The 18,429-nt window shown below is 42.4% G+C and overlaps 1 pseudogene across 1 annotated transcript; it reads right to left on the bottom strand.

Moving 5' to 3' along the window:
• Positions 1-3,780: 3,780 nt before the first annotated feature.
• LOC146784108 (dnaJ homolog subfamily C member 25 pseudogene) lies at positions 3,781-5,018 on the bottom strand (annotated as a pseudogene). Its single transcript, XR_014970554.1, has one exon. The product of XR_014970554.1 is annotated as a dnaJ homolog subfamily C member 25 pseudogene (transcript).
• Between the last annotated feature and the right edge of the window lie 13,411 nt (positions 5,019-18,429).

Genomic DNA, 18,429 nt, shown 5'->3' with positions numbered 1-18,429 from the left:
CATGAATATCCTTTGTGCAGAGACTTTAATGCAAAAATTACGGTATAAATTCCTAAATTCATATTGTTAAAAGTCAATTACTGATTCACGACGAATATATGTTTTACTCCTCCAAAGAAAACAATTATTAACATGTCCTGGTACAAATACCTGACCAGCATTTACAATGGTCTTGTTATTTAAACTAAGACACATGAAATATGTTAATTACTACCATGTCTCCTTGGTTGTCCTCTAGTGCTACCTTGTGCAAATTAGCCTAAATAAAGTGCCTGGTGCAAATTACTACTCAGTGCTGTGAACGTATCTAGCTAACAAAAATTAAAATGTGAGGCAATTTATATAAGACTAAATGCTTTTGTTTTAAAATGTATTTAATGATGAATTAATTGTTGTTGCAATACATATTCAGAAAAGTGCATTAATTTATCTTAATTGTCTCACATGAGTAGGCTTGCATGTAATTCCTCAGTGGCGTTCAATCCTCTCAGATGCTTGGTGTCGAGGTTTAATATGTAAAACATTTCTAATTTGCGAAGCGCTTTTTCTCGATCACCACTCCTTTTAGTTCGTGGGACTGAATCTATAAGGAAATATTTGAGATCCTTGGAGTTGCCTCCATGGATTTCATTAAAATGACGTGCTACTGGGTATGCCTGATCATTCTTTTTAATAGCCCTTAGGTGCTGGAGCACCCTTTTATGTCCTTGCAGAATAGTACTTCCTACATATTTTAAATTGCAAGGACACTCCAGCACGTATACTACATGATCTGTTTTGCAATTCAAAGCCTTCTCAATTTTTCTGTCTTGTCCGCCGAACGGAGTCCCATAGGATGTAGTGGTTACTCTGTGTTGGCAGGCCTTGCAGGGCTTGCACTTGTGGAACCCAGCTCGTTGGCTTAACCACGTACTTTTTACTTGTAAACCATATGTGTATATGTTAGCGACATTTGACAAATCTTCATAAAACTTTTCTCAAAAAAAGATATGTTTCGGGGTGATCCATCAAGTAGGGCACTAAGAAATGGTGGGGTGGTTCCAAACCACATGTTCCGCATGGAATTTTCCATAGGAAAACTGAACAGCAATACAGCAAATACTGCTAAAGGGAATTACACCAAATTTGGTAGAAAGCTAAATCTTTACCCACAACGCGTGCTATTTGTAATTTGATGCAAATCTGTTCAGTATTTTTTTGAGAAATAAAGGTTCACAATGTATGTATAGATAGAAATATGTTAGTTCTGCAGGACCGGCAGATCAAAAATTGAGATCTGATTGGCTACCTACTGTCAACACAGATATTTGGCAGCTATTTCAGGACTTGAGGACCAAATTCCCTTGTCCTGAAACAAAATTAAACATGCATTTGCAATGCAATAGATCTTGAATTTGCGAGAGTTAGAGCTATTGGCATTGTAAATGACAATGCCTTTAATTTATGTGTTGGTTTTCAAAACAGATAAATAAAAAGCATTGTCATTTACAATGCCAATAGCTTAAACTCTCGCGAATGCAAAACCTTTTGCATTGCAAATGATTGTTTGTAAAAGTGCACCATGCCGCACTTTCACTTTAATGGTGGTCATGCCCCTTTCTTTAAACGAGCCACGTCTAAAGAAAGGTGCGTGGATGCTACTAATGTGAGAGCATGGTATGGGGCGCTTTTACAACGAAAAGCATTTGTTTGTCAAGTTGGCTAACAAATGCGTATTTTTTTTTGTAAAAACCCCCGAAGCCACGCTTTCACTTAATGGTGGCCAAGCCCCTTTCTTTAGATGCGACTCGTCTAAAGAAATGGGGGCAGGCCATCATTAAAGTGAAAGCGCGGCATGGGGCGCTTTTACAAAAAAAAAGCACTTTTTTCTCAAGGTGGCAAACAAATGCTTTTTTTGTTGTAACAGCGCCCGATTGCGCCCTTTCAATTTAATAGCGGCCATGCGCCTTTCTTTAGATGAGCCGCGTCTAAATAAAGGGGTGCAGCCGGCATTAAAGTTAAAGCATGGAATGGGGCGCTTGTAAAAAATTAAAAATATAAATAAAATTTCTATATTAAGGTGAATATGGAGAGCCACTTCTAAAGAAAGGGGCGCGGCTGCCATTAACTTGGAAGCACGTCACGGTGGGCTTTAAAACAAAACAGTTAATAAATAGAAGAAAAATAAACATGCTCGGCTGAGGCGTGCCGAACTAAAAATAAACAACAACAAAAAATGTGTTGCGAGAAAGCATGTCCTGCAACAACAGGCAGGAGAAAACCATTCAACAAAATAGTGCTCTGAGGCTTTAATTAAATCCTACTCAGTAACAACACATGTAACAGGGTGTGTCCTCATGTCAGGTTACAAGATGAGAAAAGGTGATATTAAGGAGGGACTACTAAGCCTATTGACCAATGAAAAGCCACCGTTTACAAGTGACAGGAGGCAATTAAAAAGATGGGCGGAAAGTTGGCGGTGTTTCAAGTCCATACCTGAATACAGCATACCTCAAAGAGACAGCGCAAGCGCATCCTAGGAGAGACCTAAAAAACATATAGAGAAGCAGGGAAGGGACCCTCGACCTCTAGGCCTTGTGGGGTGGCGGAAGTGCAGGGGGGCTTCCAATAAGGTCAAAATTATTTTTTGACACATGGTACCACAGCAACAAAAAAAAAGCAGACCCATGTCCTTTTTAAATATAAACCGTGCCCCAGCCCCTGCCATCAGCGCAGTTATCATTTTTTAAATTAAATATTTGGGGAGGAGGCATGCATATGGCCCTGTCCCCTATCTTTAAAATGCTCCTGATGGCCCCCATCTCTTCAGGGGCGGTGTGGATGGTAGGGGGTCTCAGAACCCTGTTGCACAGGGATTGGGGGGCATGCATGAGACTCCCACCCTGAACTCTATCCTTCTCCTGCGGGCCCCTAGCTCATCACGGGCTACCAATACTCTTAGGCCATGCACTGCTCATGATCACACAAATTACATAACCCATGACATGGTCTAGGACATCATTGGCAACATGACTGATAACACCGGAAATTACATCGTTGATAACACTGTGCATGGCGGAGGTTCGAGTTTCAGTTACTTCAGTTAAATATAACTGGTGAATGTGATGTTTTAACTGATATTTTCACCTAACGAGAAAGTCACTTTAACCTTTGTTTTTTTGTGAATTTCTGAGGTTTTTGTTCAACTGTAAAGTAGGAAATTATTATCAGACCCAACCATTAGGTCACTTTAAACTTTGCTTTTTTCCAGTGAATTTCTAAGTTTTTTTTATTTAAAGTAAATTCTGATAAACATAACTAACAATAATGTCATGTTTATTCTTCTGTCAATTTTATGAAATGCATGTTGCAATTTCAATAACTAAATCTCTCCTATACTGTAAAACAATCATACGTGTAGAGCTTTAATAATTGATTCATCATAGTATTCATATTATTCCTAGCAGTTTGATTTGTGGGCCCCCTTTGTTAGGGATGGTGGGCGGTGAAAGGGGACATCAGGCTCTGGCCAAGAGCATCATTTACTATGCCTATGTGAAACCAAGACAAACCTCATGCGGAAAAAAGTGCAATGTTGTAAGTGACATAAAAACTGAGTAATAAGCCACCAGTAATGTTTTTATTACTCATGTCTGCCAGATGTCAAAGTGGGGGAAGGGATCCAAATATTCATCCAGGCCCTTCACACTTTCGATACCTTTACACTTTTAGGGAGTCCATTCAGTGAATAGCACATTGGCAAATATGTATTTTTTTTTTTTTTTTTTTTTTTTCCCTTGAACTTAAGATTTTATTTCCATTCTGAGCAGCAGGATCGCTTAACTTCATTCAGCTCGTCGCACAAGGCAGAGTAGATAAAAATTGATAATTTAATTATGAAAATATTTTCTGCAATACACCGAAATAGCAGCATAGATGCACTGTGTCCATTAATCATCTATAAATGTTAATCTCCCAGGGCCTTCGTTCTTCATCCACCTCCGGTATCTCTTCCATCATGGGTCCGAGGCCATCTTCTTCTTTAATTCTTCCTCCTGCTCACGTTTATGGACCTCATAGTTTTCTCTTTTCCACAGTTCTCGTTCCAGGAAAACAGTTTTTTGATGGTCTTCAACTGTGTCAAACTGAGACTGGGACATCTTCATAGATCTGCGGATAATGTACAGTTTTTCCTCCTCGCCATATTCTTGTCCTTTGATGTTAAATGTGTAAATCCACCAGCAGTACCACACTACATATTTGCACAGGTACACAGGGCATAAGACAATTTGGAAGAGAAGAATATCATATATCTGAGGCTTCTGATAACCTCCTTTAATATCTATTTTAGTCTTTATAATGTCCCGTATTATCTCTTCTTCCTCTGCTTTTATTTCTTCTTTGGACCGTCTGTTTTTGCCCTTCTCTTTAGCCCTGTTAAAAAGACCTTGTTGCTTGGCAATTTCCGCTGCTTGAATTCGATACTTTGGCACCGTAGAAAGGTAATTTATGGCTTCATTGTAGCTAGCCCACCAGCTGTAAAATTGGAAGATGGAGATGGCACACACAGTGACCAAGATGACTATCCTTACATCAACCTTGGGGGCCAGCCTACGGCTGTAGTAATGGTAGTAATGCCTGTAGTACTCTTCCGGATGATCCAACATGTAATCATAGTCCTTACGTGTTTCTTCATCCTTCAATGTCTCGTAAGCGGTTGCTACCAGCAGGAACTTCTCGTGCGCGGTCTGGTCGGTATCTCCGGGCTGGCGGCGGTAGCGATCTGGGTGGTAAAGCCTTGCCAGGTGGCGGTAGGCACGAGCGATCTCCTGCTTACTGGCCGTGCGCCCCACATCGAGCACCTCATAGCAGTCGCGCTCCCCACAGTACAGACCCTCGAGCAGACCGCGCGCCGGTCCCACCGCCGCCAAGAGCAGCACCAGGACAGAGAGCGGCCCGCCGGCTCCCGCCACCATGTCCAGCCAGCATGCCCAGTGAGTTGCTGGAAATGGAATGCAGGGAACGGGACGGGAGCCCGGCGCGTCCGGCAAATATGTATTTGACTGCATTTTTAATAGGGATAACAAAACACAACCGCGCTATTTAAATTGTTAAATAGTTCAAAAGCTGTCGATTTTATAGAATTACTGTAAGAAAAAAAGTTTATCATTCTATGGGGTGCTAATATGATTTTTTACACAAAGGGGGAGGCATTACTAAGTTTGTAGACCATTGAGATCGATTCAAAAGGCTACAATAGTGTGAATCTTCTAACTCATTCAAAAAGTCATGATTCAGTTTCTGGGCTATGGGCTCCGATCAGTCGCTGTGATACCTGCACTCTTGGAAATTCGATTTGTTTACAAACATCAATTTTTGCTATCAAATGAAAGTTTTCACTTGGAGTAAATAAGCTCAATTCCCTCAAAAGTCTGATGTTTTTGTGAAAAACACACATTGAGTTTGTCCCAAAATAGCATATTTCCATTTTTAGAAAATACACCTTGGTCCCTGAAAACTGCTTGTCGTTTTCATCAAGTACTCGTGTGTAATTTTGTGTCACATGGACAGATTCATCCTAACATGTCCTTTTTATCATTGTCACATGCTACAGATGACCATAGTATGTCGGGGATAGTCACCGTTATGCCAGGGCTAGGCTCAATTATGCCAAGGATACTCACAAAATGCCACATAGAGGTACCATCATTTCAGATTCACCATAATGATTGGGCTATGTAATACAGAGGTGGCAGCATTGTTCCAGGGGTGAGTACCAGCACATCAAGAACGACTACTGTGGAAACCTTTTCAGGAAAAATGCATGTATGTGTCATTTATATGATGCAAACATAGCCAAGGGCCAGTGTAGCGCGGTCAAAAGTAACCATGCAGCACTCGCAGAGCAGCCTGGGGTTACTGGGTTTATATTGTACCAATGAGAGCTTTTTACTACTGATGTCTCAGGGCTATAACTTACTGTTGAACCCTCAATAGAGCACCTCCAACAATTCCTTGGCACTTGATACTCAGAGTTCAATCAAAAACATACCATCAGTTGATATCCCATTGTTCAGTCAGTATGTTTACTTTAAAAGAAAAAGTACTCTAATCACAGGCCATAGCTAAATATTACATGTAAAGGTGCCAAGCAAAAATGATATATACATTTAACTTTTAGACTTAATATGGTTTTGTTGTTGCTTCCGGGTTTATACGTGGAAAACAACATTGGGGTGGACTACATTTGATTATCGCACGGTCCGGTGGGGCGCAATCAGATTTCATTCTCCCCAGGGCCTACAATGCAATTATCTATATATTAGTCAAATCTGAGCTGTCCCAAATTTATCATTCTAGCTGCCTCAGTGTCTGATATTTTTGTATCTTATGGAAGCTAAATTGCACACAATGCCATCATTAATTCAACCATAGCCTCTCCCATGTGATGTTCAGTAGCTGTGGCTCAGCTCCTGCTGGTGGACCTATTTCCCAAACTTGAGTTTGACCAGCAGTGCATGACTCTGCCCGGCTTCGCATCTTTTGCCATGTCTCAGCAGTGGTGCAGTACCTCAAAAGCCACATCGTTCAGGAGGAGTGAGGTATACATTCTTGAGTCTTAATCAGATGCAAAGCTAAAACCCTCCACCAAAACAAACGAAGTGCCCACCCTGGGTCTCACTGGTTGTGATCTTGATCAAGATGGCTTCCTGGGCTGCCACAGCCATGCACAGCACATACACTAAAGAAACAGACACAGACAGTAATCGTACATGGGCTATCCATGTTCCATATTCAAGGACTGTTAGAAGGTGGTTCTGACACTATGGGCCGCCTGGATTTTTCGCTTTTTGAGCACCTAATTGTTGAGCTTTTACTGTGGGGGAGCCTCATAAGTTGGGACTCACCCACAGTGAACTCAGGATGTAAGAGACTGCATGGGGATTTTACTGGTGTTCCCCTGGCTTGACCAGGCCACTGCGCAGCAGCTGGAGTAAGGGACACCGGGCTGGTTACATGCAGACACATGTGTACATGCGTATGCACACGTGTACGGGCTGCGCAGGGGAGATTCCTAGCGTGCGCAGTCCAGGAGCAGCTACAAAGTGAATGGTGTGGCAGGACTTATGCAGTATTGGGTGGTGACATGGAATAGGCTTTATACACTGAAAGGAAACATGCCAGGGAAAGTCAGTGTGTTTTACTGTGTTTTCACTTCATTATTCCCCTATGGGGATGTGGGGCCCATGGCTAGATTAACTTCCGTTAGGCCTACAGACTCCAGACACGCACTTAAGTCCAATGTAGCGAATGTGAAAATAAGTATTCTGCAGAGTCCAAAGTCATATTTGTACTGCTTTTGGGTCATCCAGAACTGCCATATTTCTCTGAGCCAGCCATGACCAGACCCAGGCTGAGGGCTGACCTCAGCTGGATGGATTGATAACTTTCTTCCACAAGCGAGGGCCTCCTCTCCATGAAGAGATGATGGGTGGGGCTACAGACTCATCCATCACTAGGTGCCAGGCACCAGGCTGCACCAAGGAGGGAAGGAGTTGGGTTTCAGAGGCCATGTGGCCAGAGACACTGGACGACGCCATTTTTAACAAACCCGGAGGCTGGACAAGAAGGAGGGAGCAGGGGCACGAAAGTGATGTGTCGCTGTTTGAGAGGACCAACAGGGACTTCCTGCCAGCCCCCTACTCAACTTTTAAAAAGTGCTTGCACGGAAAGAGAAGCTCTCTCTGGGGTGCGGTCTGCTGAGGCTGAAGGTGCTGGAGCCTGGCACAATGGGCAGTTGGAAGGAGAGACCCCCTGACTGCCCCCAGGACCCTAACAGCACCAGAAGAAGAGCCCAGGACCGGTGCGCAGGAGCGGTGGCCTCTGCGCAGGGAGAAGACAGGCCACGGAGGAGAGCCAGGCGAAAGGCTGGTGCAGGGAGCCAGTGAAGACAGCACCCTGCTGAATCAGAGACCCCGAGGGCGGAGGAGAGTGTTCCCAGTGGCTGGGGCTGGTAAAGAGGAGCATGAAGCGCCCCATAATGCCTCGCCAGGCATTTGGAAATCTGCCGTTTTGGTGCTTTGTGGCCCCCAGAGGAGGGGGGTCACCCTCACTTGTGAAAAGGTGCTGGTGGAGCTGCTGGAGAAGCACAGTCTCCCCCCCCTAGCATGAAGAAATCTGCCATTTTGGTGCCTGGTGGCCCCCAGAGGAGGGGGTCACCCTCATGTGTGAAAAGGGGTGCAGGGGGCTGCAGGAGCACCGCAGCCTCCCCCAGCATAAAGAAGAACAGTCCACCCATAAGTTTCACAGGGCGTCTGAAAGAATAACCCCTCAAGGGCTCAGCCAGCCTTTAACACCTTCTAGGCTGGAACTTATGTTTTACAGCTGAGGGTGTACTATGAAGTGCATCATGGAGTGAAGGGCTGAGTTGGTGATGTCTGGAGAAGGGCACCCCCTGGAGGTGAAGTGGTGTAATTGCGCCGAAATGCATTTACTATTGGTTATTTCTTTTCAGGTGGACTGAAAGTCACATATGTAAAGTGAAGTACCTGTGTAAGGTGATGTTAAGCTAAATGGAGTTATGTTGCTGGACCTTCCTGCTAGGGGGTCTGGCTGTATTTACGTAATCCCATGCTTTTACCTGTGATTCCTTTTAAAGTGAAGAGGCGCACTGCAGGAGAAGTGTAGTTGCCAGGAGTACTTCTTTTGAAGGGACTGTAAGTCATATGTGTAAGGAAATGTCATAAGCCAAGGGGGGCTATGTTGCCAGACAGTCCTGCTAGGGTGCCTGGATGTATATGCACAATCCTGTGATTTTATCTGTGATGCCCTTAGGGGCTGTAATTGCAATGCATTCAAATGATCAACCAAGGTGATGAGTACTGTCATTCTAAAGTGTGCGTAAACATGGATTCTTGCTGCTGCGCTTAGGTGAAGTCCCCAGACTGCTAGCCCTTAAGATATAGAGGTGCATACTTTATGGTCAGTAGGAGATGCTCAGTCAGGGTCATGTGTCACCAAGGCAGGTTTACCCCTTTTTAATGCTTGTTGAGGTAATGGGGTGGGTCGCCACTGGTATGGTGCCAGTGCGCAGGGCCCTCGCTCCAGGTTATGTTCAACTATCTGCATTGGGGCAAGTTGATGTGCATACATGGGAGTGGTGGTACTAGACCCCACCCCCCCCTTTGCGGGAGGGGTGGAGATGTTATGCAATGTCACAAAGTAATTCCAACAGCTTATGTATATTTGTAAATTGGTGCATAGTATTGAGTAGTGTGTGTGTTTAATAAATGTACTCTTACTTTTATAAAGCAAGGTACAGACTGGACAATCAATTATTGAGTGTTATTTTTGTGCACCTGCAAATGGCTATTACTAGCCCACACCACCTCCCTTGAGTAAGCCTCAGAGTGCTCTGCAACGCTACCCTCTGAGAGTTAGGCACTACAATTGGGTGTTTGGTTCCCAGTGAAGGACAAATGTAGTCATGTTATTTGTGCAGGCCTCACAGATGCTGCCTCGTTTTCCAACAAGGACCTAGTGGCAGTTTACTGACAGAGTACAGTAGACGATTTCCCTGGCAGGCGACATCTAAAAAGATCTGCTCTGCCACTATGATCTGTTTCTGCCAACATTATCAGTCCTCCACAGCCCAGTGAGTTGACAGTAGTCGTACTCAGTAAAGAAGGGTGCACTTCATGTATCACACCACACCACAATGCCCAGTTCTGGGTCTAATTCTGTGTCACAGTGGGCCCTCAGCATACATGCATGACTGTTGTGTTAGCTGAATCCACAAATCAATAATTGCCAGAAACTTGCTGTGTGTAACTCAGGCCAGGGGTGCACACTCTTCTTACCATTGCCATCCTAACAACACTTCAAGGCAGGAAATTGAACCATGTCAAGTTACCCCTTGTTGCACATTTCTCAGTGTTCCAGTGAAGCACATCATTCCGGGACACTGTAAGACACATTACACAGTTGTCCCCTGCAGCACATCACCCACTGCTCCCTTGAGGTGCATCACTCACTGCTCCGATGTATTAATAGTGCAGGCCTGGGTAACACTATCTTGTGCTACCCAATGGTTATATATGACTGTTGGTCTCTGTTGTGCATTGATGCCTGTTTATTCATCAGTCTGTCTGAATTGATGCCGGCACATTTGTGGCACTTTGTTAAAATGGGACTCTGGAGCTCTGTCAGTCTGTGTGCTTGCTCTTGCTACATGCTTGGGCATAGAGATACTGGTCTGGTGTAGGGGAAAAAAAACACTGAGTGTAGATCCACTGTATCCTAAATGTTATATAATGTTTGTGTGCATATATCTGTGTATGTGGGGATCAATATATGCATATATATATATATATTCACTGAAAAAACCATAGGTTTCACACATGTTATAGTTAGCGGAAATTTTACTGATAAAAAACCAATGAAATTCCCCCGTTATAGTTACTGCAGGCAACTATAACTCACGCGACCGCAATCCTCTGCTGATGCTAATACTGTATTTAGACACTTATTTGCCCATGTCTTCTTCCATACATTTTTAGCTATACATATATTACAAATATTTTTTTTTCATAAAGACACATATGTCATCAGCAGAAGATTGCGGTCGCGTGAGTTATAGTTGCCTGCAGTAACTATAACGGGGGAATTTCATTGGTTTTTTATCAGTAAAATTTCCGCTAACTATAACATGTGTGAAACCTATGGTTTTTTCAGTGAATTTGCAAGGTTTTTTAAATGCTAATTCCTAACTATAACGTGTGTGAAACCTATGGTTTTTTCAGTGAATTTGTACGGTTTTTTAAATGCTAAGTTACTTTACGCCATTCGTGGCGTGCGCGCCCACTTAACGCAGTTCGTTCTGTGCGCGGTGCGCTTCGCGCACCGCGCGCCCACTTTACGCAGTTAGTGCCATGCACGCACGGTGGGCACGCGGTGCGCTACGCGCACCGCGTGCCCATGTTACGCTAGATGGGCCATGTACGCACGATGCGCTTCGCGCACCGTGCGCACATGGAGGACATATGATGCACTTCGTTTTGAAAGGTAATATTTTAATTTTTCGTATGTTTTATAAGCCATGCACAAATGGTGCCCTTCGGGCACCATTTGCACACGGGGTGGAGAGAGTGTTGCTAATTTTTTTTTTTATTTATTTATTTTTTAATATTTTAGTTTATCTCGTTTGTGATAAGCCATGCACAATTGGTGGCCTTCGCCCACCAATTGCACACGGGGTGGAGAGAGTGTGGATGATTTTTTTTTTTAAATAATTTTTTACCGTACGCGTACGGTAAGCGTAATCGGCGAAATTACCGAAAAAATAAAAATTCCGTTTTTGGCCTTGGGGGATCTTTGGGGACTCCCTCAACATGCCTATGTGTGTGGGAGCTGTCTAAACAGCCCCTTTACATGTTTTTGGGCTTTAAATTTTAAAAATCACTCTCAGTGCGAGAGAGAAAATGGCGGCCGCCGCTTCCTGGTTTCGGCCGATTCGAATGTTTACTAAGATCTAAGAGCCAATCAGAATCGCGCTCGCGCACGCCACCGTACGCGTACGGTAAGCGTACCGTAAGCGCACCGTAAGCTGGCTCAGATATATATATATTGATTTAAAGGCTATTTTCTCAGAATCTACTGAACAGATTTACACCAAACCTACAAAAGGCACTTCCTTGACCTGAGGACTACCTCTCTGCCAAATTCCTAGTAATTCTGTTCAGCCGTTCGGGCTGTAGCCCTGTCTAAAGGTCCTATGGAAAAATGCATGGGAAAAACGCGTTTTGGGACCCCCCTTTTATCTCAGCCCCCGCTTGACGAATCCCCCCGAGACTTTCAGGGTAGGAGCGGAGCATAGCGCCCCACCTATTTTGAAAAATTCGCGAGGATTCATCGACCGGCGCAAAAGTTATTCAAAATAGAATGTTGCGGATTTCCTATGGAAACGTGGTCCTAACTATAACTACCTACTGGCGACCGCCAGTAGGTAATATATATATATATATATATTCACTTAAAAAACCATAGGTTTCACACATGTTATAGTTAGCTGGACATTTCACTCGTAAAAAAACAATGAAATTCCCCCGTTATAGTTAGTGCAGGCAACTATAACTCACGCGACCGCAATCTTCTGCTGATGACGTCAGATATTACATCACTGATGACATATGTGTCTTTACGAAAAATAAATATTTGTAATATATGTATAGCTAAAGATTAATGGAAGAAGACATGGGTAAATAAGTGTCTAAATACAGTGATGTAATATCTGACGTCATCAGCAGAGGATTGCGGTCGCGTGAGTTATAGTTGCCTGCACTAACTATAACGGGGGAATTTCATTGTTTTTTTACGAGTGAAATGTCCAGCTAACTATAACATGTGTGAAACCTATGGTTTTTTAAGTGAATTTGCAAGGTTTTTTAAATGCTAATTCGTAACTATAACGTGTGTGAAACCTATGGTTTTTTCAGTGAATATATAAACATATAAATATAATCTGCATATCTATATAAATATAAATTCATGCAAACATATACATATATGCATACATATGCATGGTATGTACATGAAAGTTTGAAAAACTCTAATATAAGCAAAGCTAAAAAGCCACCTAATTACAAACAGAATTGCTTAAACTTAAACGAGGGCGAGACCTATTGCATGTTCAATGCTTGTTTACTTTGATTCCATCAAGAAGGCATTCAGATGTGCCCCACATTTTCCATAAATTCTGAATGGTAGCACTCTAGTTGCTCATTAGATCACTGTAGTAAAGCTACTGCTCACCAGGGAAGTCTGCTGCTGGTATTGAAAGTGCATGTTTCAGTCTGCATGTCAGAATGTTTTAATGAAATAGAAGAGGATTTGATAAGTCACTCAAAATGTGCCCTAATTTTTCTTTTTTCCTCACTAATCATAATTTCTATGGCAAAATGAACCTCCTCATTGTGTTCCATTTAAATTAAACTACTCACTCTCTACTACTCACTCGCTACTACTTTCTACTACTCACTCTCTACGACTCACTTTCTACTACTCTCTACTACTCTACTACTCTCTACTACTCACTCTCTACTACTCTCTACTACTCTCTACCACTCACTCTCTACTACTCTACTACTCACTCTCTACTACTTTCTACTACTCTCTCTCTCCTACTCTCTCTCTCTACTACTTCCTCTCTACTACTCTCTCAACTACTCTCTCTACTACTCACTCTACTACTCACTCTACTACTCACTCTACTACTCTCTACCACTCACTCTCTACTACTCTCTCTCTCTACTACTCACTCTCTACTACTCTCTACTACTCTCTCTGCTACTCACTTTCTACTACTACTACTCACTCTCTACTACTCACTCTCTACTACTCACTCTCTACTACTCTACTACTCTCTACTACTCTCTCTACTACTCACTCTCTACTACTCACCCTCTACTACTCTCTACTACTCTCTCTCTACTACACACTCTCTACTACTTGCTCTCTACTACTCACTCTACTACTCACTCTACTACTCACTCTCTACTACTCCCTACTACTCCCTACTACTCACTCTACTACTCACTCTCTACTACTCTCTACTACTCACTCTCTACTTCTCCACTACTCTCTACTGATCACTCTCTACTACTCACTCTGTACTACTCTCTACTACTCTCTCTACTACTCTCTACTACTCACTCTCTCTACTACTCTCTCTCTACTACTCACTCTCTACTACTAACTCTCTACTACTCACTCTCTACTACTCACTCTCTACTACTCACTCTCTACTACTCTCTATTACTCTCTACTACTCTCTACTACTCACTCTCTACTACTCTCTACGACTCACTCTACTACTCATTCTCTACTACTCATTCTCTACTACTCTCTCTCTGCTACTCAGTCTCCACTACTCACTCTCTACTACTCTCTACTACTCACTCTCTAATACTCACTCTCTACTACTCCCTCTACTACTCACTCTCTACTACTCTCTACTACTCCCTCTACTACTCACTCTCTACTACTCTCTACTACTCTCTACTTCTCACTCGCTACTACTCTCTACTACTCACTCTCTACTACTCACTACTACTCTCTCCTACTCACTCTCTGCTACTCTCTCTACTACTCTCTCTACTACTCTCTCTCTACTCTCTACTCTCTATTACTCATCCTCTACTCTCTACCTCTCTACCTTTCTCTACCTCTCTCTCTACTACTCTCTACCTCTCTACCTCTACCTCTCTACCTCTACCTCTCTACCTCTACCTCTCTACCTCTACGTCTCTACCTCTACATCTCTACCTCTCTCTACCTCTCTCTACACGCACACATATGCACATATATGCATTTATATATATGTATGTGTATATATATGTATATACATACATAAACATATATATAATCTGCATATCTATATAAATACAAATATAAATGCATGCATACATATACAGATATGCATGTTATTTACATGAAATTTTGAAAAACACTAATAAAAGCAAAGCTAAAAAGCCACCTAATTACAAACAGAATTGCTTTAACTTAAACGAGGGCGAGACCTATTGCATTTTCAATGCTTGTTTACTTTGGTTCCATCAAGAAGGCATTCAGATGTGACACATTTGCCATAAATTCTGAATGGTAGCACTCTAGTTCCTCATTAGATCACTGTAGTAAAGCTACTGCTCACCAGGGAAGTCTGCTGCTGGTATTCAAAGTGCATGTTTCAGTCTGCATGTCAGAACTTTTTAATGAAATAGAAGAGGATTTGAGAAGTCAAAATGTGCCCTAAGTTTTCTTTCTGCAGCACTAGTCCTAATTTCTATGGCAAAATGAACCCCCTCATTTTGTTCCTTTGCAAATTAAATGTTTTAAATGTTACCACTTTATTCCAATCAAGATGGCTGCAGGTGTGCCATACCTTTGTCATAAGTAAGACTGTTAGCGCTCTAGATGTTCTTTAAAACACTCTGGGATTTCTGTCATTGGGCTATACTTGGGCTACATCGCGGTGATATTTGTGCTACATTTGGGCTCTTTTGTCTCTGGTGGCCATCTTGGGAGACTTGTTATGAAGTTTCCTAATTTCCTCATTTACTGCAGTCTCCTCAGTAGGCATACTGTCAGTTTTTTACTTTGATTCAATGAAGAAGGCATTCAGATGTGTCACACATTTGCCATAAATTCAGAATGTTAGCACTCTAGTTGCTCATTAGATCACTGTAGTAAAGCTACTGCTCACCAGGGAAGTCTGCTGCTGGTATTGAAAGTGCATGTTTCAGTCTGCATGTCAGAATTCTTTAATGAAATAGAAGAGGATTTGAGAAGTCACTCAAAATGTGCCCTAATTTTTCTTTCTGCAGCACTAATCATACATTCTATGGCAAAATGAACCCTCTCATTTTGTTCCTTTTTAAATTAAATGTTTTAAATGTTACCACTTTATTCCAATCAAGATGGCTTCAGGTGTGCCATACCTTTGTCATAAGTAAGACTGTTAGCGCTCTAGTTGTTCTTTGGAACACTCTGGGAAGCTGCAGTAGAACACAAAGGAATCAACTGACAGTCTCTGCCCTTGTTGGATGTACATGTTTTACTGAGAATGTCAGACTTCATTCTCACATGAATGAGAAAGATAATGTGAATTTACAGAAAATATGCTCTCAGTTTAGCTTATAGATCACCTTTCAAACCTCTGTGGGAAAAGCATGTGAAAATAGTTTTCTCTCAAACATGATTCATGATATCCCAGCAGAAGGCTTTTTCACATGGTAAAATCACCTTAGAACATACTACAATTCCTAAAATGAGTATGGTACCATCAACAAATGATTTATAATGTAACTAAAGTCTTAAAACCTTCTATTAACTGCAATGCTTTTTAATGAGGTGCTATCATGTATATTGGTCCCAAGATGGCTGCCAACACTTCTTGGATGAAGTGCTGACTGCCAATCAGATCTCACAATGAGATGTGTGGTTAGGCTCCGCCCAGATATGTATATGATTTTACTTTTGATTTTCTCAGGAACTACTGAACGGATTTACACCATATATGCAAAAGGCACATGCCTGACCTGAGGACTACCTCTTTGCCAAATTTCAAGTAATTCTGTTCAGCCGTTCTGGCTGTAGCTGTGTCTAAAGGTCCTATGGAAAAATGCATGGGGAAAACGCATTTTGGGACCCCCCTTTTTTCTCGGCCCCCGCTTGACGAATCACCCCGAGACTTTCAGGGTAGGAGCTGAACGGAGCGCCCCATTAGTTTTGAAAAATTTGCGAGGATTCGTCAACCGGCGCCAAAGTTATTCAAAATAGAATTTTCAGATTTTTTATGGAAACTAGGTTGTAACTATAACTATCTACTGGCGACCGCCAGTAGATAATATATATATATATATATATATATATATATATATATATATATATATATATATATATATATATATATATATATATATATATATATATATATCTATCTTCAAAACAACTTCGGCGCAGTTACCACCAACGTATCCACAGCACAGAGAGTCCACAGTGATTTCTTTGAGGTATTTTTTTATTTTTTCTCTACACCATAAGTGCAAAAATAGAAGGACGGTCGACGCGTTTCGGCTGATGCCTTCAACTGGACCATAGAGTCCCAGCGTCTAAACGGTCTATTTAAAGTGGCTAAATGCATAAATCCCTTGTTAGTGTTTTGTTTAAAAAAATAGACTAGACTGCTAACCCATATAAATGACTGGTTACATTTGGCTTATGGCAGTTGCCATTGTTCCTTTAGCATGTTTCGCATTTTTGTACATTCTTAACATTATTATCAGTTATACATGCACATGTGTCTCCACACTGTCGTAGATTTCCTGAATTTATCAGATTGTTCATTTGTTGGTAAAGTACCCAAATCAAATCATCAATACAGTGTAAGAACAAGTGTAAACAAGATAAAAAAATGATAAAAGACACACAAAAAATGCAACAAATGGTCTGTTCATGGATGACCATATGGAGTACTCTATTTAAGCAAATGGAAGGGAAAAGTTGTGAAGAGGATAGCAAGATCTGAGTTGGTAAAAAGGCAAATTAAGGCAAGGGGAAGGAGAGGGGAGAGAAGAGAAGAGTTAGAGAGACAGTGTATTGTACAGATGAACAGGATTGCTTCGTTTCATTTCATTTATGTATGGTTTAGGTAATTTTGGTTCTAACCGTTATTGAGCAGCCGGAAGTTCAAGTTAAATTCAACTAAACCCTATGCAATCCAAATTTCCTCTCTAGACTACACTAGGAATTCCTAGATTGTAGATCTAATTTAGATAGTAGAGTGATGTAAAGTGCATTCAAACATATAGGAATTAAAGTGACAAGTGCCTCGTGCAAAGATGCATTTGTGCCAATTTAACGTTCCAAGGGTCTTTTTTCGAAAGATTTTTTTCCATTTAAAATCAACAGAAAATATCAAGGAAGCAAATTGCAGATGTATTGTGCAAAGTCGCAGTCCTAAAAATGTCTCTCTACATAGTGTCTGATACTTTTGAGGTAGGATTTCATATATTAACAACCAATATTCCTCCTCCTATTCCAGCGGTGTCGCCATACTTGCAGCGCTTGTCGGTGGAAGCTCTGTGTTTTTAATGATCCGTTTTTGTCTTTTACTTTAGTTTGTGTTTGGACACTTATCCCCTGTTTTTAAGCCTGGCCTCACATACTCGCACTGCTGACATCTAACCTGCACTATAATTGCCTGAAAAACACCGCACTTTGCGGGTCCTTTGCCCCCGACTCGTGGTGGCCATATTGGGTGTGGGTGATCCTTTGCGCGCTCTAGTCCCCTTTCTATTTCGCTAGGCGTGCTTATAGGTAGCCATGCTGACGCGCAGCGGTCACGCGCAGCGGTCACGCGCAGCGGTCACGCGCAGCGGTCACGCCGGACTGACGCCGGAGTTACGCCAGAGTTCAGCCCGTCTGTGCCCGTCCGGGCCCAGACGGGCATAGGGCCGGTCCTCCTGCCCGACTCATGGATGCCATCTCCGGCTTTCATCAGGTACACGAGGGATGAGCTCATGCTTTGGCGGCCACCGAAACTCGCCGCATGTAGGTATGTTCACGAGGGAGGGCAACCGTTCCTGCCCTGCGGGGCCTGTAATACGGGTCTGGTAACGGCCAAAGACAATTGTTTGTTGTCAATGGCCCTGTTGAAGTGTCGGTCCCTCCCTAGTCATGCGACAGAAATTAATTCGCTCATTCTCGACCACAAGTTGGACGTCTTGTTTTTAACAGAAACCTGGATCTCTTCCAGCTCCGGCCCGGATATGGTCAGAGCACTTCCACCAGGCTTTCTTATATCTCACCTAGATAGACCAGTAGGGCGGGGAGGTGGTATTGCCATCCTTTACAGGGATACGTTAACCTGTAAGGTCCAGGATGGAGGGATGA

The sequence above is a fragment of the Triturus cristatus genome, chromosome 11 (assembly GCF_964204655.1).
Source record: "Triturus cristatus chromosome 11, aTriCri1.1, whole genome shotgun sequence".
In the NCBI taxonomy this organism is placed as follows: Eukaryota; Metazoa; Chordata; class Amphibia; order Caudata; family Salamandridae; genus Triturus; species Triturus cristatus.
The sequence above is the reverse complement of the archived record's forward strand: the minus strand, read 5'-3'. Positions and strand labels throughout refer to the sequence as shown.